At 39.8% G+C, this 25,720-nt stretch overlaps 1 protein-coding gene across 2 annotated transcripts in view; it reads left to right on the forward strand.

Annotated features, from left to right (window-relative positions):
• Positions 1–25,720, forward strand: part of chrm2a (cholinergic receptor, muscarinic 2a) — a 106,342-nt gene that overhangs the window by 55,827 nt on the left and 24,795 nt on the right. The gene's annotated exons all lie outside the window — the stretch shown is intronic.

Here is a 25,720-nt window from a genome sequence, read left to right on the forward strand (position 1 = left end):
GGATAAGGCTGTGAGCTGGCAGTGATGGGGTTGGAACTGGATTAATCGACCCGTGTTACACTGCTGTGGTGCTCCAATGATGCTGTGCAATGGCTGATAAACACGGACCAGGGACTTGAGCTTACAGAGATGGAGGACGTTCGAAGTGGGCATCACTCCAGCCTGCGTTTGGATGCTGGTGAAAGGCAGCTCACAATTGGCAAACAATGCATCAAGGGAACACACAACACAGCCCTCATCTGACCTTGTCTGGGTACATGAGCTGCACGGTCTCATCGGTCTGGTCTGGTTTTTTTTTTTTTTTTGGAAGCTTTGTGAAAACCTTTAGTCACAGATCACTGTTGTTTATCTCCATTTCTTTATGTACTGTAAATAGAACGCGCGCACACACACACACACACACATACACACACACACACACACACACACACACACACACACACACACACACAGTGCAAACAGTTTGATGAGATCCTGTCTAAATTCCATATGCCTTGTATATATTTTCTTTTTTCTCATCCTTCACATTTCATACCCTCCCATCCTTCCTATTCCCTTTATTTCCAGCTTTCATATTTCCTTTTTTCCCATTCTTTCAATTTCCTATTCTTCACATACTTCCTATTTTCTATTCCCTCCATCCTTCGAATTTCCAATTCCTCCTTTTCTTCCTTTCTTCCTTTATTGTCATCCTTCCTATTTCCTACCTCTTTCATCCTTCCTATTTCATATTCCCTCCATCCTTCCTATTTCCTTTATCCACATCCTTCTTATTTTCATTATTCCCATCCTTCCAGATTCCTATTCTTTCTATCTTACTTATTTTCTTTTATTCCAATCCTTCCCATTTTCTTTATTCCCATCCTTCCTATTTCATTTATTTCTTCCATTCTTCCTATTCCTCCAATCCTTTCTATTTTCTATTCCTTCAATCTTTCCAATTTACTATTCTTTCCATCCTTCTTATTTCCTTTATTCCCATCCTTCTATTTCCTATTCCTTTTATCCTTCCGATTTTCTATTCTTTCCATCCTCCTATTTCCTTTATTCCCATCCTTCCTATTTACTATTCCCCACATTCTTCCCGATTTAAAAGGTAGAGTAGTTTTATTCCTTGAAGATGGTAATGAAGGAACTGCGAGAGATTTGCGAGAGAGGCAATTCACCTTTCCGTTCCGGTGACTCAACATGAGAAAGAGCACAGTTAATGGAACAGATAACACTTTTTCAGTACTTTTATATGGAATTTTTTGTTAGCTTTGAAAGCTGTCTCTCAGGTTTCATTTTTATATTCTTAAAAGACTGAATTACTGGAACTTCATTGGGCCCAGTCTCGTCCCTTGCTGACCTGCTGTCTGTGCTTTAATGATTGAACTCATTGACAACGTGAAATCGCTCTCGATGTTACAGGAACTATGCGAAGAGTGAAACTGTAATATGCCCAGACTCTGAAATGTCTGGACTTGCATCGCTCCCTGACTTTTCTGCCAGTGTGTATGTTAAAAGCGCAGCTGCTGTTCGGCCTGTGCCTCATGCTGCCCGGCGACAGAGAGGAAAACAGATGCATTGTCAAAGCTTGATGTAATTTGCAATTATCGAGGGGGTTCTGATGTTATGATTTAGTTTTTGCCCCCAGTACGAACATGATTTAAAGCTGCTATCAGGCCTGTCATTCGAATTACGCATATAGCAGATGCATTGTGTCATAAAGGAGAGCGAGGGGAAGCCTGGCTAGTCGAATTTAAATACTTTTCTGCTCCTACACTCTTAACCATAAATAATAAAGTTAAAGGAGTTTACTGAACTGTTTACTACCGTGGTTATAAACACACACTCACACACACTCACACACGCACAGACACAATTACATTCAATGTACAAGCAGCTATTAAAATGCATAGTGCAACACAAAAGATTGGAGGTGTGTGTAAGTGCCAAATGGTGTGTGTCACATTTGCACGATTCATGATATCCCACTTCTCTGAAAGATGCGGAAATGAAGCGGACGATCATTCGTGCGTCGGGACATGATTTGCTCCAGCCAGAGAATTACAAGATGTGTTTAATAGAGGTCAAAACAATTTGGACTCATCCGAGTGAAACACAACGCAGTGCCACTCAGTATATCGATCACATGGAGGCTACAGGAGGCGGTCCTAATAATCCGCTCGGCTGGTTTTAACATGGCTCTTCCCATCGATCTTGGTGTAAATATTACACTGGAGTGTGTTTACTCGGAATATGGATTTGATGACTTGATTTACTGACAGACTTGATTTTTTCTTAATGATTTCATGGCAAAAACCTGTGGATTATTTCTGTACGGTTTATAATCATCGAGTTGTATCGCACAATTCTTGCTCTTCCTGCTACAGTAGATACACTATGTGTCCAAATGTAGAGGGACACCACCTGATTTTTCCTTCTATATGTGGTTCTCTTAGCACAAAGTTTAACACAATTATATCAGATGTCTTTGGATGCATGAAATATTCCTTTCACTTAAACTAGGAGGCCCAAAACCTTCTCCAAAATGACAATGTCCCTCTGCACAAAGCCAGCTCCATAAAGATCTACTTTCCATGGGTTAGAAGATGTGGAAGATCTCCTGCTATAGAGCGTCAATACCCAACTTTACTAACCCATCAGTACCCAACTTTACTAACACCCTTGTAGCTGAATGTGCACAATTCTACACAAAATCTACCCAGAAAACTGAATGATATTATAACAGCAAATGGAGACTGAGTGTGGTAAGGAATGTTCACAAAGCACTATATACATAGTACATACCAGTGGTAGGCCGTGCCTTTGGCACCCGGGCCTTCAGTGGGGACTTACCCGACTTAATCCACCTCTTAATACCACCACTATCACGTCGTAATTATATAAACCATCAATACTATAAACAAACGCAATATAACAATGTGTGCCATTACAGAGAGAGAGGCATTTCACATATTTACATTTACATTTACATTTGTGGCATTTGGCAGGTCATAGTCCAAGGAGGCTCCTGCCTGACCTCGTCTATCAACCTGTCCATCACCACTGCAAACAGGAAAGGGCTCAAAGCTGATGCTTGATGCAGTTCAACCTCCAACTTAACCCAGTCTACTGCACACTTCACTGCTGTCACACTGTCCTCATAATGACCTGCACCACCCTCACATACTTCTCTGACACACCAGACTTCCTTATACAATCCTCTCCACCCTGTTGTGTGCTTTCTCTAAATCCACAAACACGCAATGCAGCTCCTTCTGACCTTCTCTATACTTCCTCATCAACATTTTCAAAGCAAATAATGCGTCTGTGGTGCTCTTCCTCGGCATGAAACCATACTGTTGCTCACAGGTGGTCACCTCTTCTCTCAGCCTGGCTTCCACTACTCTTTCCCATAACCTTGTGGTATATATATGGGTAGGTGGGTAGCTAGGTAGGTAGGTAGGTGGGCGTGCGGGCGGACGGACGGACGGACGGACGGACGGACGGACGGACGGACGGACGGACGGACGGACGGACGGACGGACGGACGGACGGACGGACGGACGGACGGACGGACGGACGGACGGACGGACGGACGGACGGACAGACAGACAGACAGACAGACAGACAGAGACAGATAGATAGATAGATAGATAGATAGATAGATAGATAGAATATATTTAAAAAATGAGGCACAATGGTAGATTGTTAAGTGCAGTTAATGTTTAAAATAAGAATATTTTATTATTATTATTATTATTTTATTACTATATTAATTTGTAAAATAAATGAATGAGAGTTGCTCTTTGTAAATCGAATATACCCACGTGTTCGGGCTGAAAGAGCGTAACAGCCTCAAAGAAATAAATCTGGAGCAAATCAATTATTTATCCCTTTATAAATCATCTCCAGTCTGCTTCTGACTGAGATGGATTAATGGAAAGAGAAACAAAAGCAATTCTCAGCCCTGTATGTAAGTGCTGAATAAAACAGACATGTCTGTCTGTCTGTCTGGCGGTCAATGATGTGTGATTGACAGCTTTCACTACATGAAGATCACACGCTGTTGCTCTGAAGCAGCTCTGATGGCTCTAGCACCTTCCCATCCCTCCATCCCTCATTAAACTACTCAGCAGGAGATGAGGGTGTACACAAACAAACAAATCAAACACACTAAAGCCAACATGGAGAGCGTTTAAACGGCCATTAAAAGCTTATTATGCAGCTCGAATGAAACCTTTTAGATCAGTTTTCTGTTCAGACACTCTGTGTTTTTACGGAGTTTAATGCCCCAGGATTTTAGATTTGTAGATTCTCAGAATAATGGTGCATCACATGCATTTCTACGTAAAGAGTAGAACTCTTCAATCACCCTGTAATACAACCGAGGTTATACTGATTTTTATTATTTGAAGCATCAGTTCCTCATTTTAATTGAGTTCACTGTTTTCATGACAGAACGATGAGAAAATCAGTAAATCTGTCGCAACCTCAAAAAAAAAAAAAAAATCGAGAAAAAAGATTAGCCACTTGGGAGTTACACACCACATTCAATCAATTGTGTGCTTCAATAATGTTCACTACACAACACAGTACAAATCACACCTAAGTATGCACTGGGTTCTCTGAAGAAGAAGTCAAGACCACACCACTGCTGTGTGACCGAAAGAGTGCTTATCAGTTTTCCTGCAGGAGAACTGTGAGGTGATGAACCTTCCCCAGGAGTTAGATTTTTTTCTGACTGAAACTCCGCTCACATCCTATTCCTCTCTATTTTCATTGGGCATCTAAAAATGTGGTCCACAATATACTATATACACAATATTTCTTACTTTCTTTTTTTTGGCTCCTCCCATTAGGGGTCGTCACAGCGGACCATCCGCATGTTTGATTTGGCACGTTTTTACGCTGGATGCCCTTCCTAACGCAACCCTCCCCATTTATCCAGGCTTGGGACCGGCACTAAGGTACTAACCTACTTAATACACAATATACTGTATAATATACTCTGGTTTACACTAAAGTTGCTAATTACCGTGAATAACGTCAAACCAGAAACACCATGAAGGTGTCAGCATTTCGTTATAAATCAAGGCTGAAGGACTGAGGAAAGAGGATAATGTCTCCACTTGCCTTCGTACCTTTTGTGAAGTGTTCCCGCAATATCTACTCTTATTGGAGCATGAAATTAAACATTCAGTCCATTTGTAGTAAAATGATTACGCCGCTTCATTGCAGCACGGCGTCTTATTTATGAAAGCCCAGGAATGATTCCAGCCAAATGAATGGCCAATCAAAGCTATGCTGTTCATCAGATTTACATTTACAACACTCTTATGAAGAGCCATGTGTGGCTTGTATAGCTTTTCCCAAAGTGCCATAAATGTGCTGTTAATTTAAAAAAACGAACAAATAACTCACAAGATATTAGAACTTATTTCCAATTCTTTTTTCAATTTGCTGAATCCACATATATTTAACTTTTATTAACTTTGTTGCAATACACTATATTGACAAAAAGTGTGTGGATATCTGAATATGTGCTTTTTTAAAACGTTTGATTTCACAATTAGTCTCCATTTGCTCTTATAATAAGTTTCACTCTTCTGGGATAATTTTTCACATAGGGTTGGAGCTCTGTAGCAGGAGATCCTCTACATCTTCCAACCCATTAAAAGCAGATGTTCATGGAGCTGGAACAGGTTTGGGTCTCCTAGTTCAAGTGAAGGGAGAATTGTGTGTCTTTGAGTAGAACCACGCAAGGCTGGAAAAGTTGGGTGTTCTAATTTTTCCAACTTTTGGGCATACCATGTTCCTCCAACACTCAAATTTTTAAACATGACATATGGACAAAGGCACTGTACAGGTACCTTTCAAATGAATTGCTACCAACATTTATTTTTGTATCCATCTCTCTCTCTCTCTCTCTCTCTCTCTCTCTCTCTCTCTCTCTCTCTCTCTCTCTCTCTCTCTCTCTCTCTTTATCTGTTGATTCGCGGTCTGTGCCAAAAAGCTGGGCTGAAGGCTGAAAGCCCTTAATTTAATAGAAATGTCTCTCGTCATCTCTACTTAATACATGTGTCCTAATGGAGAAATAGAAAATAAAGGGGGGGTGGGGGGGTGGGGGGATGGCAGAATTTTACCCTGTTGCTTTGTAGCTGTAGTTGGCAACAAAATCCATCCTGAGCTGCTGACTTTCAGAACGTCCGACCAACAAACAACAGCATGAACATATGGCTGGAAACTCTGTGCTTAAACACCCGAGACCTTACCGCAGTGATCTGCTTCGTGTCCTTGTCCACGTGCTTCTCAAATGATAAAGTATTAGCAACTGGACAGTGATTGGTGATTGTATAAGTATTAGTGACTGGACAGCAGCCAATCTACCACCTTTACTCAATTTATATCTCTCACACTCTCTGTCTCACACACGTACACACACATATATGATTGGTTCACTGGCAAAACACCAAGCACAGATTGATTGAGTGAGACAATGCTTATTTTTCACTGATATTTATATACCATTAACCGCCAGCCATAATCTGTGCACAGTAACTCATCCAATGCACATGAACAAGTTTGTTATTAATTGACCGGGCATTTATAGTACTCGTTCACATTTACGCTTACGGCATTTGGCAAACGCCCTGAGCGATTTATCATCTCATTTATACAACTTAGCAATTGAAGGTTAAGGGTCTTGCTTAAGGGATGAACAGTGCCAGTTTGGTGTGGTTTGGATATGAACTCACAACCTGCTGATCGGTTTTGACCACTTGTATTCATGGTCATTACATTAAGAAGAAGAGCCTTTATTTTGTCACATGTATATTACAGCACATTGAAATTCTTGCTTTCGGATATCCCAGCGATTTTTAGGAAGCTATGATACAGCACCCAGTTCCCTGGTGGTCTAGTGGTTAGGATGCGGCGCTCTCACCCCTGCGGCCCGGGTTCGATCTCCGGTTAGGGAACCAACCCCAGCCATTAGGGTTGCACAAGCCTTAGTGCCGGTCCCAAGCCCGGATAAATGGGGAGGGTTGCATTAGGAAGGGCATCCAGCATAAAAACATGTGCCAAATCAAACATGCGGATGGTCCACTGTGGCGACCCCTAACGGGAGAAGCCGAAAGAAAGTTTTATGATACAGCACCCCTGGAGCACTATGGGTTAAAGGCTTTGCTCAAATGCCAACTTGGCAATACCACCAACCTTTCGATGAAAGCCTTAACCATTTAGCACTGGACAGCACCAGGATTATATTGCCATCTTAAAGCTCTCAGATCCTTAGCGCAGGTTGCACTCTGGACGAGTCCATGTAGGTTTACTGGTTTACCCTTTTCCTACTCTTGTGAGCTATAATAAATGCTTAGTGCCCCAGGTGCAAATGTCCTTGTGTTCAAGTGTCCATGGTGCCAAACGAGAGACTGGTGTCCAGCCGGGTTGTGTTCCTGTTTCACACTCAGTGCAGCTATTATTTTATATTCAAGAAGAAATAACTAATGATCAAATGAATAGGCATGAGTCCATAAATTAATCGTTAAATCTGGCAGATGCTGTAACCCAAGGCTGGGGCTAAAGTGTGCCTTACACACATCCTGCACACATCCTGAATATATATATATATATATATATATATATATATATATATATATATATATATATATATATATATATATATATATATATTCTTTGTGCACTTGCTCAACAGTTAATGCACATTTTCAAATGCCTGAGACTTGTACAATTATCCACTTATATATTACATGCTGTACATATATTTGCACATTTATCTGCATTTGCCAATTTGCATAATTGCTACTATTTGCACTTCTGGTAGCTAAACAGCATTGTACTGTAGAATGACAATATCTATCTATCTATCTATCTATCTATCTATCTGTCTGTCTGTCTGTCTGTCTGTCTGTCTGTCTGTCTGTCTGTCTGTCTGTCTGTCTGTCTGTCCAGTATACAAGCCGCATTATTTAACGTTGGAGACCCACAATTGAACTCGACGTCTTTGGATGCGAAAATTTTTCTTTACTTAAACTAGGAGACCCAAACCTGTTGTAGACACCTGAGCAGAAGACATCCCTGTGCACAAAGCCAGCTCCATGAAGATTTGCTTTCCATGGGCTGGAAGATTATAGAGGATCTCCTGCTATAGATCTCCAACCCTATTGGAAGGAATATGGATGCTGACTAAACCCTGGCCTCCTCACCTTCTCATCTACATCAGTACCTGACCATACTAACACCATTGGAGCTGAATGAGTACAAATCTCCACAAAATCTAGTGGAACATCTAACCAGAAGAGTAACAGCACATGGGCACTAAATGTGGACTAGGAGTCTCAAAAAGATTCACCTACCAATCTGCTCAGGTCTCTACAAGCTTTGGTCGACATATTGTACAATGAAATATTTGTATTTAAAGGACATTTTTTTAGTGAAACTGTAATTTAGTTGAACACTTGGTGTAATCTGTCTAAAAAGAGAATCCTACACTCAGTCCTGCACTGAAGAAGCATCGCTGACACAAATCCCCACTCTGATGTGACATACAGCACTCAGGCATGGGATTGTGAGGTAGGCATCGCCCAGGGCTCATCACCCTCTCCAACACAACAGCTTTTTAACAGGATTACTCCTCCTCTTTGTGGCAAAGTGGGAACGAGAGAGGGGGGGGAGAGAAAATAAGAAAACACATCCACATTCGCGTTCTATCTATTATTAATCTACAACATCTATCCTTTACAAGATTACCTGGAATTATTTTTACGCCCATTAATTAACTTTAAACCCCAGCTCAAAAAAAAATCTAATTAAAAGAAAATAAAGAGGAGGATTGATGTTCTCGTCTAGCCAGCCTGCCTGCAACGACGGTGAAGTTAATGTTTATTAATGTATACGCGCCAATACTTTGATTACGCCAGTCGCGTTCCACAGAGAGAAAAGAAACCACGTCTGGCTGTCCATCAACGTAGACATGTGTCCCTCTCGGTGCGTTCTCTCAGGCCATGGACAGTTTGACAAGTGTGTAACATCGAGTCTGACAGCTTAATGCTGGAAAACCGAGATACCAATTCAAAGCTAGTCAATTACAGCAGCTTAGAATAAGACTAGGGAGAGGGGAAAAAAGAGAGCAGGGCAATTCTGAAGAGGTTTAGCGTTCCTCCTGGGCTCTACGCTTGATAGATGAACTCTAACATCAACATCTTTCTGAACTGCCAGCTTTCAGCTTGTGTGCCAAATGGGATGATATAAATTATGTAAATGTAAGAATTGTAGAGGGAATAAATGGTTAGTATATGGTGTGTATAATTGATGCGGAAGAAAAAAAAAAAAAGGTGGATTCGCTTTGGGGCTGTATAATAATTGGACATGTGGCTTGGGAACTGCTGAAAGCCGACATCAGATGAAGAAAATCGAAAGATTTCCACTGCTGATTTGCATCCTCATGGCCTTTCAACCAAAAACATAAAAAAAAAAACCTGAGGTAGTTTGGTATCATCATTAAGGATAGTGATGTTTGATTTGCTGCTTTTTTTTTTTTCTTTTTTTTTTTTTTAGATTTATGCTTTAAATATTTGTCATTTGTAAAAAAAATGTGAGTAATATTTAAGATTTAATTAAATTAGTAAATAGATAATAAATAGACTAAGATTAAATTCAATTAGATTAGATTTACAATTATCATTGTAAATAGTAATGTAAATAAATGAATAAATAAATTAATTATTTAATCAATTAATTAAATAATCAATTAATTAATTAATTAATAATTTATAAATATACATTATTAACACTTACGGCTGTAAATTGTTTAGTATATTCTTAATGTTAAAGACAACATCGGTCTATATAACATTTGCAAAAGTATTGGGACAACTGACTTTTCCAGCAATATGTGCCTCTTCCCATTGTTATGACGCATTTGGAGGCACACAGCATGAACTTGTGCTTTCTCTTGAACAAGGAGACCCAAACGTGTTCCAGCATGACAATGCCCCTGTACACAAAGCCAGCTCCATGAAGATCTGCGTGACATGGGTTTGAACATGTGGAAGATCTCCTGCTATTGAACTCTAACCCTATTGGGATATTTGGGGCTTCTCACTTTCTTACGTACATCATTACCTGACGTTACTAAGACTCTTGTAGCTTAAAGAATCTCCACGAATCTCCACAAAATATAGTGGAACATTTTTCTGGTAGAGTGACATTTATAATAAAAGCAAAATGTCCAAAAAAAAAATACCAAAAACTTTTGTCTATAAAGTGTATTTTCCCTTTTTACCATTTATTTATTAATTTATTTTACACTACCGTATTTTTCGGACTATAAGCCGCTACTTTTTTCCCACGTTTTGATCCCCACGGCTTAAACAACGAAGCGGCTAATTTATGGATTTTTCCTGGGTTTTTCTCGGTTTCACAAACTTCAAGCCAAAAAACTGAACCCCATAACATTAGACCAATGAAATTTTCCGAACGGAAACGAAAAAAACGCACTTCACCTGTGTTCTGAGCTGCACGGCATCGGAAGAAAAGATTCCAGCGGGTGATTTTTAAACGCACGACGATGCCAAAAGATAAACTCCCAAGAGAAATAGTAGTGAAAGGAAGGAGGAAGACAGTGAACAATGACTTTCTTGGTAGGCTGCTGTTTAGATACAAGCCGTTGTAACGTGTTGAGTCTGGGTTAAGGAAGAGCTCGCTAACTCCAGTTGCAACAGAAATCATATAAGCACAGACAGGTTTTCAAAACTTGTGCTTTTTTATTTTTTTTGGCAACAGCGTTACAGTTTAGTCAAAGAAACTTAGAAATGAGCATCAGAAAATAATAAGGACATATTCCTCGGCCTTGCACACATGCAGTAATAGCGGAAAAATTTATTCCCAAAATGCCGCTCTGCTCTTAAAGGAGCCACAACATATTTCACCCGTTACACCGTGTAACAGACACTGTCTTTCATTAAAGCCTGTGTAAAGTTCATTAGTTTCAGTGTAGACACCTGTGGTTTATAAACAGGTGTGGCTTATTTATGTTCAAAATAAAAATATTTGTCAAATTCAGTGGGTGCGGCTTATATATGGGTGCGCTTTATAGTCCGGAAATTACGGTAAGTGCTTTTATAAGTACTGTGTTTCTGGTTAGGATTAAATGGTGAGTCCGATGCCAACAGTAAACTACAATTCCAAAAGTTTGCGGACACCTGGTCAGAACTTTGGAATGTGTTTTTTGAGCATCGCATTCCACATTTAGTCCCAATCTGCACGTATAATTCCTTCCACTCTTCTGAGAAGATGTTCCACTAAATTTTGTGCTCATTCAGACACAAGGGTGGGAGTAAAGTCAGGTATTGAAGAGGGTAAGGTGAGGAGGCCTGGGGTGCATTCAGCATTCATATTCATCCCAATAGGGTTCGGAGCTCTATAGCAGGAGATCTTCCACATCCTCCACGCCATATGTATGTGATGCATATCTTTATGGAGCTGGCTTTGTGCACAGGGGCGTTGTCTCATGCTGGAACAGGTTTGGGTCTCCTAGTTCAAGGAAAGAGGAAATAATCATCATCATCATCATCATCATCACCAGCATTAAATAAATAGATAAATAAATACATAAATAAACTGAAGAAGGACAGTGAAGGCAGAAACGTCAACGCCTGCGTTTGGAGTGAACAAAAGGGAAGGTTGAAAACAATGAGGTGGAACAATTCCAAAAAGCTAATGCTTTATCTTTTCCCTGCTCTCGCCCTTTCATCCGCACTGTTTCCCTTTTCCCCCATTTGCTCTATCTGCCACAATCTTAATGAGCACCGCAGCCCTCCATCTAACAGCAACGCCAGGCGATACATCACCAAGAGATAGGAAGGAGGGTTAGGAGAGGGGCGACGTGAACAGAACGCAGTTCAGCACGTCGCTTTCATAGCACACACACACACACACACACACACACACACACACACACACACACACACACACACACACACACACACACACAATCATACCATACAGAGAATTTACTGAGTACAATTTCCCTACAAGGGCAAGGAAAAGAAACACCACTTCTCTTTCATCCCTTCTTTTCTCATTTGTCATCGCTGCCTTTTCCACGGCGTGTACCGGACGAGAAACAGTGTGATTATTCACACATTTGCCTACAAAAGGTTCAATGTTTGTATGTTAAAAAAGTAAGACTAAAATGCTGGATGAGGAGAACTGACCATCTGACCATCTTTCCGATTATTTGCAGATTGATTCTCATATTCAGAGACTCTCACTGTCAAAAAAATGATAAAATATCAGAAAAGATTTTTTTCTAAATACAATAAACACTGTACAAGATTATTAATGAATATATATATATATATATATATATAATTAGTTGTCTTCTAATAAAAAATGTTTTACATTCATTTGTTGAAAGAAGAAAATTAAATAAATTTTTTTATTTAAACACACACACACACACACACACACACACACACACACACACACACACACACACACACACACACACACACACACACACAAGGTATATAAATTGTTATTCTTGTTTTTGCCTTTTTTTTTATAAAACTGATATTAACCAAAATATTTAAGCGTCCAAATATCCTAAATCCAATTTTCTTCTTTTTATTATTATTATTAGAAATGACTTTTCCAGCCAGATGTGCTCGTTCCTCAAACTTAGAACACAAAGTTGTTCACACAGTTGTATTAGATGTCCTTGGATGCAGGAGCATGACATTTTCCAGTCACCTGAACTAGGAGACCAAACCTGTTCCAGCATGACTGTGGCCTTGTGTGCTTCATTTTCTCCACATTTTATGTTACAGTCTTATTTCAAAATGAATTCCAAGTATGGAATCAGTCAAAAATTGGACGCTGCTCGTCACCTGTGGGGTTATGTCACGACCAGGAAGTATAAAACGCACATGGAGTGAGGCAGTGCCAGCCTTTGTTTGCTCACAAAGCGCTCTGTGTGTTGTGTTGTCTGTCAAATCATTTGTCTCAAAAAAAGAAAATGAAAGCAAGCAAGAAAGTCAAGCACACTTTCTGGCTGTGCGCTCCTCCTTCCCCCCCGCTATGTACACCGAGGTGTCCAGGTCATGGGTTAAGCCTTTTTCGGCTCGTTCCTTTACCCCTATTTTGAATGTGTATTCTCATAAGGGCCATTGTAGGGATCTTAGTTCACTGCCTCACTTTATGTGCGTTTTATACTTCCTGGTCGTGATGTCACCCTACAGGTGATGGCCAGCGTCCAATTTTTGGACAATCGGGCGCAGCATCTCGTTCCCTCAGGAAACTAGGGTTACATATGTAACCTAGAGATGTTTCTCATGGTCTAAGAGTCCTTCAGGTGCCTTTCGGCAAACTCCAGGTGGGCTTTCATGTGCCTTTTACTGAGGAGTGGCTTCTGTCTGGCCACTCTACCATACAGGCCTGATTGGTGGAATGCTGCAGAGATGGTTGTTCTTCTGGAAGATTCTCCTTTCTCCACAGAGAAACACTTGAACGCTTTCAGAGTGACCATCAGGTTCTTGGTCACCTCCCTGACTAAGGCCCTTCTCCGACGATCGCCCAGTTTAGCCGGACGGTCCGCTCTAGGAACAGTGATGCAGAAATGTTTCTGTACACTTCCCCAGATCTGTGCCCCGATACAATCCTGTCACAGAGGTCTACAGACAATTCCTTAGAGATCATGGCTTGGTTTGTGCTCTGACATGTGGGACCTCTTATAGACCGGTGTGTGCCATTCCAAATCATGTCCAATCAACTGAATTTACCACAAGTGGACTCCAATCAAGTTGTAGAAACATCTCAAGGATGATCAGTAGAAAGAGGATGCACCTGAGCTCAGTTCTGGGTGTCATGGCAAAGTAATGTAATATTTTAATTTTTTTTATTTTTAATAAATTTGAAAAAAGATTAAAAAAAACTTTTTTTACGTTGCTATTATGGGTATTGAAAAAGACTAACATAAAATGTGGAAAAATTGAAGCTCTGTGAATACTTTCTGGATGCACTGTATATTAATTAGACTTCAGATAAGGGACGATTGTACAGGAGACTAAGTAAGAAGCTGATCGGAAAGTCAGTGGTTCAAACCCCGGTATCGCCAGCTGCCACTCTTGGGCCCTTAAGCAAGTCCCTTAACCCTCTGTGCTCCAGGGGCGCAGTATCATGTCTGACCCTGTGCTCTGACCACAGCTTCCAAGCATGCTTGGAAATGCAAAGAAAGAATTTTACTGTGCTGTATACATATGTGACAAGTAAAGGCTGTTCTATTCTTCTTCTATACTTCTAAACTTCTGATCATTACGGAGTGAAGGCTGTGGATCAGAGTGTGGACGTTCTCAGGCATTGGCTCCTGCAACGAACGTCAAGCAGACACACAAACAGCTTCTCTAACTGCGATCTGCATTCGACATTGAACCTGACAAGCTCGATGAAATATTTTTGTATAAACAATAGCACGGCGGTCCTCCTGCGCTCTGACCTTTTCAAACACAGCGACAGGGAAGCTGCGCCGGTTGGAGTGAAATGTTTATGCCGCTGCCTTCCTGCCTCCAGGAGCTCCCTGCAAATTAGGGCAACATTTGCAAAGTGCCTAGTTTTTTTCCGCCACTGATCATATTACATTCCTCAAAGTATTACATTTTCATAAACGAGAGAATGTCAGCTTGCTTTGCAAATAGTAGCAATTTTTAGGAAAGATCCATCTCAAAAAGTAAAAAAGAGTGTACAATTATTATTTATTTATTTATTTATTAGCCTTACAGCACTCTCTATTGCAGGTTTAAAACTGAAAAAACAACAAACACATACAAATATGATAGAAAGAGAGAAACGGAATATTCCTTTTCTTATTGCCATCCATTATATTGATGTCCAGCAGCAGCAGCAGGACAGCCTTATATAAAACAGGCTATAGATTAGGCTATAATAGCTTGTGCCTTAGAGGTGTTTACACACCCACCCACCCACACACACACACACACACACAAACACACATGTAAACATCTATTCTTTCCCCTATTAACTAGCAGCTGTTGCTTCACCTATACTTGCTGTTTCTATAACAAAAAGCTCGGACCATCAGTAGATCATATAAACAATCATACTAACAAACTAATCACCAATTGATCTGTGCAAACATACACACCTTAAACATCTGTATATTTGTTCACGTCTGTGTGATTCTATTATAGGGAAGCAAAAGATCTCATGCACTTTGCTCCGTTAACAGAAAAATTGTGCATATGATTGTGCGTGTGTGTGTGTGTGTGTGTATTTCATTGTCTGTGGTGATGACAACATTATCTGTGGTAATACAACATTTGGCAGGCTGATATGATTTTCCAATGATACACACAAAAAGGTGGCTCCAGCGGTTAAGGCACTGGGTTGCCGATCGGAAGGTCTGGTGTTCAAGCCCCGGTATCGCCAAGCTGCCACTCTTGGGCCCTTGAGCAAGGCTCTTAACCCTCTATGCTCCGGGGGTCCCTTACGAGGGAAATATCAAGGTCCGTGACATGGGGCCGCCTTTCCGTGGGCTCACCACCTGCAGGAGGGACCGTAAGGGATGGTGCTGTGAGGATTGGGCAGCAGTCGAAGGCGGGGGCCTGCTTAGACTGCTGCCCCCGCGACCCGAATTACGGATAAGCGGGAGAAAATGAATGATGAATGAACATTGGAAAAATGTTTGTGGACACCTGAGCTGGGCGTCCAATTCCACAATTAGTCTCCATTTCCTTTTATAATGAGCTCCACCTTTTTTTATTTTTAAAGACACGAGAGTGGTATTAAAGTCAGGTACAGGAGGCCTGGGGTGCATTCAGCATTCACATTTATCCCAATAGGGTTGGAGCTCTATAGCAGGAGATCTTCCACGTCTTTCAACAAATGGAAAGTAGATCATGCTGCAACAGGTTTGAGTCTCCTTGTAAGAACAGTTTGGAGGAAGAGCCCCCTATGGGTTGAAAAGTCCCAATATGTTTGTCCGTATAATATAGTGATTTTAACACTGATTTTCTTGATTTCAATTTGTTTAACTGGGTAAAAAATGAAGAAAAGGATACACACTTTTGTGCAGATAAAGGTCAAGAGAGTCAGTATATATTTGTGTATATCAAACATTAAAGTGTGGAAACGTGTGTGAACTCTGTAGCATAATTTTTGTTGCCGGATTTTCTGGTTTCAGTGTTTCGGAAACATCTTGTGACAATCTCAGTTTCTTGAATTTTAGCACAGTGGTGAAAAAACCCATCCTTGTTGATCAGAGAGATCAGAGCAGACTTCCTCGTGCTGACAGGATGCCTGTTTTGAGTTTAATAATCAAAAAATGTTGAACAACAAAGCATGTCAGAATGCACAGCATATCAAACCTTCAGGTGAAGAAGCTACAACTGCTTAAAGTTTCACTTTTGTCAGCTGAGAACAGGAATTTATCGTTGTCATGGGAACAGACTCACCTCAACCGGACAGCTGCAGACTGAGACCAAAATCACATGGTCGTTTTCACAGTCTGTCTATTCTTGAGTCCCTACTCATGATGGCTTCGGATTTCTGTTCTAGGCAAACAGGAGACTTAATGTAGTTTTAGTTGTTGTAGCTCATCTATTTGTGCATGTTGGGATGCTTTTCTGCTCACCGTGGTTGTAAATAGTGATTATTTGAGTACATGTGAACAAATTAGGACATCCCCATTAAATAGTCAGTTGTTTATAAAGAAATGCTGGCATCAATGTCTAATTTAGTTTTTATATTTCTTTGGAAAAGAAAGTGATTTAATGGCAGGTAAACAACACAATTTAACCTTTTTTTATTAATTAAACGAAAGACATCAACAAAAATGTATTGTAACTTAAAAACAAGTTAATAGACTTTTGTTACCCCCTTTGGCTGAAATAACTTCAGCAAGATGCTTCTTGTATACTCTGACATCATTCCTGAGACTGATGTCAGAGTATACAAGATGCTTCTTGTATACTCTGACATCAGTCTCAGGAATGTTTGCCTCAATTCTTTCAGCTGTGAGATGTTTGAGTGGTTTCCTGCATGTGCAGCTCGTTTCAAGTCACCTGACAGCATCTCAACGGAATTAAGATCTGGGCTTTGACTCGATCATTCCAGGACTCTTCATTTCTTAGATGTCAGCCAGGTCAGCTTGGTGAATTTACTGATATGTTTTGGGTCATTGTCATGTTGCAGGGTCCAGTTCCGCTTAGCTTAATTTTTTTTACAGATGGTTCAAGATGTTCAAACACCCTCTGATACATGGTAAAATTCATGGTGGATTCTATGATGGTGAGCTGGCCAGGTCCTGCTGCAGCAAAGCATCTCCAAACCAGGACACTTCCAACCCCATGCTTTGTTGGTATGAGGTTCTTTTCCTAAAATGTTGTATTTGGTTTACGCCAAACATGTCCTCTCTTCCCGTGTCCAAATAATTACATTTTAGACTGATCTGTCCAAAGAACATTATTGCCGAAGTCCTGGCCTTGGTTTACATTTTCTCAGGCAAACTTCATTCTGTCCTTCATGTTTTTCTTAGAGAGCAAAGGTTCCCTTTCAGGAACTTAAGCTTCGACGGAACGCTTTGGGAACGCACCCGCGTTGTTGACGCTCTGACACACTAGTTTCTGTTTGTTTAGGTAAGCGCTTTGTGTGTAAATCTTTGCATGCATGAGCGTTAAAAACAAGCCGAACTTCGGATACAAGAAACTATTCTCACAACAGTCAAGAGAACGAGAGAAGGTCAGTCACTCACTGTGAAGCAGTTACAGAGGCTGCTGGGACTCATGGCAGCAGCATCCAGTGTGATTCCACTCGGTCTTCTGCACATGCGACCCCTCCAGTGGTGGCTCAGAGACAGAGGGTTCTCCTTAAAGGGCAATCCACTCCGCACTAAGTCTCGCAGCAACCCCTTTGAGTCTTAGATATGTGGAAAGAGCCCGTGTTCCTGCTCCGCTCATGGTTGGTGGAACAAGCTCCATCTCACATGCACATAAACAGCCTGGAGATGCTGGCTGTGTTTCTGGCTCTGAAGCACTTCCTCCCAGACCTAAAGGATTGACATGTGCTGGTCCGTATGGACAACACATTGGTGGTCTTCCACATCAACCACGGGCTGGCACGGCAGATCCTCCTGTGGTCCCAGGGGAAACTGGTCTTTTTGAGAGCTGTTTACATCCCGGAATACTTAAATCAGAGAGCAGATGCCCTTTTGAGGCAAGGGCAGAGGCCCAGGGAATGGAATCTCCACCCCGAGGTGGTGGAGCATATATGGTGGGTATGTTCCGAAGGTGCCCGTGGTTACGTATGTAACCCTGGTTCCCTGAGGGAATAAGATGCTGCTGTTTTGAAACTTCTCCACTTGTAGACTATTTTACGGACAGTGGAATGGCTGATTTCAAACTCTTTTGAGATCTTTTTAAATCCCTTACCAGATTCATAAGCTGCTACATTCTTCTTTCTGAAGGTCTCAGACAGCTCTTTTAATCTCCTCATGGTGTTCACTCTCACTTAAACAGTCACGAGCACACCAAACTAAATGTCTGAGGTTTAAAAAGGGCAAGCCTCTTTCAGAAAGCTGAGTAACGATGCTCTAATCATAAGTACCTGATGTGATATACCTGTGTGGATTTCCTAATCTATTCTTTACCAGAAATTGTTTTTTAATTGAAGTACATTTTACAGAAAGTTCTATAAAGTTTTAAAAGTTTTTTAGTTTTAATTGTTTAGTTATATTACTTGACTCTCTCGGTATCATTCCAAATGATATTTATCATGATATTTATATATCCAAATATGTAAAAAAAAAAAAAAAAACAACACAGGATTTTCATACGGTGTCCTAATTTTTTCACATGACTGTACTGTATATCCCTGCATGCGTCTTAAATCAATCTGGATTTGTTCCTCTGATCCTCTTTTGTCAGTAAGACTTTTCCACCCACAGAACTACTGCTCAGTTATTGTTTTTTTTTTCACACCATTCTATGTGAAAATCCCAGCTTCTGAAATAGTCAAATACTCAATCTGGCACCAACTCCCATTCCAACACACACTTTTTCTTTATTATAATGTTTGATACAATATCTGGCATTTTTTTTATCTATGTTAGGATGTTGTGCTGCTGTCAAACGATCAGCCGAACAGATCAGTTTTTCTCCCTAAATCCTGAATAAGATGAATAATAAATAACATTCTTGACATGAATATACTGTGAGGCATTTAGGGTAAAATTCATTGCAGCTCTTTTATGAGAAAACACACACATTTTTTGTGTGGGCGAGACTGCAAACAGGGTATACCAGGGGTTCTGCCACTGTCTTTGGTGCCCTGCTGAGAAGAACGAGCATCTCCATCTGTCAGCACTTACATCCTGAACACAAAAACAAATGAGAGATTAGAGACCAGTGCAGCCATGTGCATGGAACAATTCCTCCAGAGAATTCTGTACTCCACATTTACACCAGCAGGCAACAAGTCACTCATTTGCATGTAATTTGTCTCTTGTGGCTGGTATTGTCTCCTGGTCTGTCATGTGCACTTTTTTTAATCCTCATGAGAAATAGTAGCAGCCAAAATGTAAAGCCTTTCGCCCACAAATCACATTATGTACAAAAAATGTGTTAAGGTCTGATTTACATGAGTCATGTCAGGCTTTTAGATACTAGCTAGAAATAAAACACTATGTTCTTCCAAGTGTTCATTTATTTAGTATATGCAGGTCATTTATGAGAATAAAAGAAAAACAATTGCATATATGAATTAAATCAGTGGTCCCCCAATTTATTATTTTTTTGTGAGGGCCACGTAATTTCTCTTTTCTTTACATTTACATTTGCGGCATTTAGCGGACGCCCTATTCCAGAGCGATGTACAAAAGTGCTCTAAGTCTCTAGCAATGTATAAAACTACACTGGTATGCTAGATTACAAACTTAATATAAATCAGACTATAACTCTTGATTTTTTTAAAAAGCAAACTTGGAAAGTGCTAATTTAAGTGTTTTAGGAAGAGGTACGCCCAATGCTTTAATGGGGCGGCTCGGTCTGTTACGGAAAATGACAGTTGGAGTGAGTACCATTATTATTGTGGAGATTTTAGTATGATTTTAAAGGTATTTATTTTGCCTCCTAATGCTAGATTTGTTTATTATTTAGTTCTGCATCGTGCAGACAAATAAGCGAAATTTTGCCTAATAACAGAGCATTATATCTATCATAATGATGATTTTTCAGATTCATTGCTTTTTAAATCAAAACATTTACTTATGCATATGGTTGGTGGGTGAATTTGACTAAATAATCAGGCTATGTTAATAACTATTGTTCGACCAATAGTGGATTTCAGCGATTTCAACCAATAGTGGATTGTGCTTTTAACACTCTGTGTAAAATAGTACATCATTTCAAACACATAAACAAAACAGTACTGAATTAGGAAATGTGCTAAATATAGATAGATAGATAGATAGATAGATAGATAGATAGATAGATAGATAGATAGATAGATAGATAGATAGATAGATAGATAGATAGATAGATAGATAGATAGATAGATAGATAGATAGATAGATAGATAGATAGATAGATGAGTGGACATTGTTGAGAAGTTAATGGTTTTAAGGCTATGGCATTAAAAACATTTTGCAGACACTGTTGTAATGTAACAACAAGTAGAAGATTATAATTTTATGGAATTAAAAAATGTGCAAACAAGTCCACTAAATACACACACACACACACACACACACACACACATACACACACACAGTATTTATATATATATATATATATATATATATATATATATATATATATATATATATATATATATATATATATCAGAGGTGGCAAAAGTACACACATCCTTTACTTAAGTAGAAGTACAGATACTCATGTTTTAAAATACTCGGGTAAAAGTTGAAGTACTGATTAAACTTTTAAATGAAAGTAAAGAAGTCTTGGCTCTGACATGTACTTAAGTAAAAAGTAGTTATTACTTCTACCTGTTTTAGCTGTTAACTGGACCTCGTTAGTTAGTTAGATAGCCTAGTGGGTTAATGTCAGTATCCCCACAAGGATGAGTTTGAGAGTTTGATTCCTGGTTGCTGTGTTGGTAAATAAAACTTCTGGACCTTGTCCACTCTGAAAACATTTAATTTCTGTGTTGGATTAATTTATTTATTTCCGGGTCTTTAAAGAAAGATAACTCCACCAAAAAAAAGGCACTTCTGTGGTAGCTCAGTGGGTGAAGGCTTGCGCCTGAACATGGTCCTTAATATAGTCCACGCTGGTGATAAGGATTCAAAGCCAGTCCTACATGCCTTCTTTCTTACTGCGCTGGCATGAAACAAAGTATGAACCCTCCAAAAAGCACACATGCTTTTCAGCAGCGGTCGCTCAGTGGTTTAAGGCTTGTGCCTCATCTAAACATGCTTTCCAGTCTGATCTCTTCCATGGTTCAGTGGGTTAAGGCTGGTGCCTTGCTGATGTTGAGGATCAGGGTTTGAATCCTGCTTTCTGCCTGCTAGTTGCGATGTAGTTATGTTCCTGCTTCCTAAATCTTTCTTTAGCTTTATATTCTTGTGTTAAGGGTTTAAAGGTAGATAGACCTGCCCTAAACAACCTTCCTTGCCTGTCTTCCCTGATGGTTCAGTGGGTTAAATCAGGTTTCTTGCTTTTGGTGGGGTTCAGGGTTCGAATCCTGCTTTCTGTCTGCCAGTCACGATCAGGATTCACTTTTTTATTTTTGTTTTTAATGGGTTGAAAAGAAAGATAGACCTGCTCTAAATAAGCATCCTACCCTGTCCTCACCAATGGTTCAACGGGTTAAGGTTGGTATCTGGCTGGTGGTGAGGATCAGGGTTCGAATCCTGCTTTCTTCCTGTTATTTACAATGTGGGTTCAACTTGTGCTACTTACATCTGTATTCACTTCCTACATCTTTCTTTTATCCTTAAATTCTTGTGTTGATGGTTTGAAAAGAATGATAAACCTGCTCTAATCACGCTTCCCATCCTTTTTTTCTGATGGCTTAGTGGGTTAAGGCTGGTACTTTGCTAATGTTGGTGGTCAGGGTTCAAACCTGGCTTTCTGTCTGCTAGTCATGAGGTAGGTTAAATTCCTGATTCCTACATCTTTATATTCTTGTTTTGATGGGTTAAAAAGAAAGATAGGCCTGCTCTAAACAAGCTTCCCAGCTTGTCCTTCCTGATAGTTCAGTGGGTTAATGCTGGTGCCTTGCTAATGGTGTGCATCAGGGTTCGAATCCTGCTTTGTCCCTGCTAGTCACGTCATGGGTTTACTTCCTACGTCTGTCTTTAGCATTATATTTGTGTGTTGATGGTTTGAAAGAAAAGATAGACCTGCTCTAAACAATTATTGCAGCCGGTCCTTCCCGATGGTTCAGTGGGTTAAGACTGGTATTTCGCTGTTGGTGGGGTTCAGGGTTCGAATCCTGCTTTCTGTGTTTCTGTCTTTTCTGAATTTCTTGCTTTGAAGCATGAAACAAATGATAAACCTCCCAAAAAAAGAAGGAATGTTGTGGGACTCGATGGCTTTGTGATAAAAGCCTTGCCTCTGAGCTCAGAGGTTGCTGGTTCGAATCTGGCTTGTCCCTTCACTGGGTAAGATGTGTGGAAAGTAGTGTCTGGTGAGCAATTCAGGTAGTTGACTGTGTACAAAGCCTGTGAAGACCTGCTGTGTCACAGCCTCAAAAAAAGTGATGGTGATAGGTTTTTGGCAGAATTTTTCCCTATATGCAAAACTAAGTCGATACTTTTTTGGACATTTTTGCTTCATAACCCCCTGTTTTCAGCTACTCAGACACCAGGGGGGCAGATGCCCGGATATTGCTCCCCTGCTTCAGGATACGCCCTCCGAAACCACATCCAACCTTTCACGCAGCCATTTCTGTCACCTTCCTCACTACGGCCACCGGAACCTTCCACAGTCTTAACTTTGAGCCCTGGCTGGGGTTTGAACCAGCAACCTCTTAACTCCGAGGTAAAGCTCTTCCAACTGAGCCACAGGATCTCCTGCAAGAACATGATTTTTAGGACCTTTTCTGGTTCTTTTAAAAAAAAATTTAAACAATTTAAAGGAAATCTAAGAGGTAGGAATCGAAACGGGTGAGTCAGATAGCAGCGAGCACTTTACTGACCATTACACCAACACAGGAGAGGTAAACAATCCTTTGCTTATTGGACTCTTGGCTTTTCTATAGTTAGGAGACCAGTGTTTTCTCTTAGATCATGATGGTAGAGCGTCAAAACCTCTCCTTCCTGTACATTCTCTCAGTAACCGGAAGTCTATGAGAAGTGACTCAGGTATAAGAACCACATCTCCAACACCTGTACCACTGATATACCATGATTTACCAGCAACCAATTTTAATGATCTTTCATTGTTTTGTTTTTAAAAACTTCTTATAATGTTCAATATGAAACTAGAGGCAAGATTTAAACCAGGGAAGTCTTTCATCATAGATCACTAATGGCATTACTTCAAAACTCAAAACTTTGTTAGACATGTAAATAAGCAGGAAAGACAGAGACAAAGACAAAGAGACACAGACACAGCTTTAGAAAGAGTGAGAAACAAATAGAGAGACAGCAAGAGAGAGACATATACAGTGAGACAGAGACATTTACTAAAAGAGACAAAGAGACAATTAGATAGAGAAAATAGAGAGACAAAGATAGCGAGATATAGCCACTTCCTGTTGGAAGTGTTTATCCCGAGCGACTCTTAATGATCTCATTTACTAAATTAGCAGTAGTGAGTTAAGTGCTTGCTCAGGTGCCCAAAACTGGCAGCTTGGAGGTGTTAAACATGTATCATATTTACAGCATGTGATATATATGTAAGCATATGTACAGTGATTAAATATAAAGGCTAAATCAGTGCAGAGACGTGTGGACATCATTTAGAGCCTTTGCTATGTTTCCACACGGACAGTTAATGAGGTGATACCGGAGAGACTGCACCTCTTCAAGTCAAGTCAGGAAGCTTATATATAAAAAATTATAGACATTTAAATGATGTATTGTTTTTATCTGTACGATCAATAAAGACAGTAATTTAAGTTTGTGTTGCCATTATGAGGGAAAAACCTACAAAACGCCACCTAGAGGGTAAATTGTGAGAATCATGGCGGATTTTGGTGTTTGATTTGAGACTCAGAAATAAAACAAAAGTTTAATGATTAAAAATATTTTTATCTGGAGTTAATATATTTATTTTATATCTAAGTAAAGAAAGAAAAAAATTACGTGCCGTTTAAAATAATTTTAATTTTGACAGCCAAATATATATATATATATATATATATATATATACAGTATATATTAATATAAAACTAATTAAAAATGTTGTTATCTAATGAATGTGTGCAGGCTGAAGATCCACATATAGAACACAAGCACAGAAAAGATGATGATCAGGAATGTGTCTGTTCTCAGTCATGTTTACATCACTGACTCCCTCTGTCTCATCCACATTAACCCCAAACTTCTTACTGCCTTCTGTGGTGGGTGAGAGTCCGTACTTTATACACCAGTAGATTGAACGCGTAATGACAGGAAATCGGTTGTTCGGCTGAAATCGGCACGCAGTGAAAATAAAATAATAATATATCACCAAATCAATGGATTAAAACTAAAGTAACGAGTCTGTTTTGAAAATGTAAGAAGTAAAAAGTACAGATATTTGTGTAAAAATGTAATGAGTAAAAGTAAAAAGTTAAATAGTGAAGTAAAGTACTGATACCAGAAAAATCTACTTAAGTACAATAACGAAGTATTTGTACTTTGTTACTTCCCACCTCTGATATATATATATATATATATACAGTACGGACCAAAAGTTTGGACACACCTTCTCATTCAAAGAGTTTTCTTTATTTTCATGACTATGAAAATTTAGATTCACACTGAAGGCATCAAAACTATGAATGAACACATGTGGAATTATATATGGAATTATATACATAACAAAAAAGTGTGAAACAACTAAAAATGTCATATTCTAGGTTCTTCAAAGTAGCCACCTTTTGCTTTGATTACTGCTTTGCACACTCTTGGCATTCTCTTGATGAGCTTCAAGAGGTAGTCACCTGAAATGGTCTTCCAACAGTCTTGAAGGAGTTCCCCGAGAGATGCTTGGCACTTGTTGGCCCTTTTGCCTTCACTCTGCGGTCCAGCTTACCCCTAAACCATCTCGATTGGGTTCAGGTCCGGTGACTGTGGAGGCCAGGTCATCTGGCGCAGCACCCCATCACTCTCCTTCTTGGTCAAATAGCCCTTGATGCCTTCAGTGTGACTCTACAATTTTCATAGTCATGAAAATAAAGAAAACTCTTTGAATGAGAAGGTGTGTCCAAACTTTTGGTCTGTACTGTATATACAGTGGGTACGGAAAGTATTCAGACCCCCTTAAATTTTTCACTCTTTTTTATTTTGCAGCCATTTGCTAAAATCATTTAAGTTCATTTCTTTTCCTCATTAATGTACACATAGCACCCTATATTGACAGAAAAACACAGAATTGTTGACACTGTTGCAGATTTATTAAAAAAGAAAAACTAAAATATCACATGGTCCTAAGTATTCAGACCCTTTGCTCAGTATTTAGTAGAAGCACCCTTTTGATCTAATACAGCCATGAGTCTTTTTGGGAAGGCTGCCACAAGTTTTTCACAC

Source organism: Silurus aristotelis (assembly GCF_946808225.1).
Source record: "Silurus aristotelis genome assembly, chromosome: 7".
NCBI lineage: Eukaryota > Metazoa > Chordata > Actinopteri > Siluriformes > Siluridae > Silurus > Silurus aristotelis.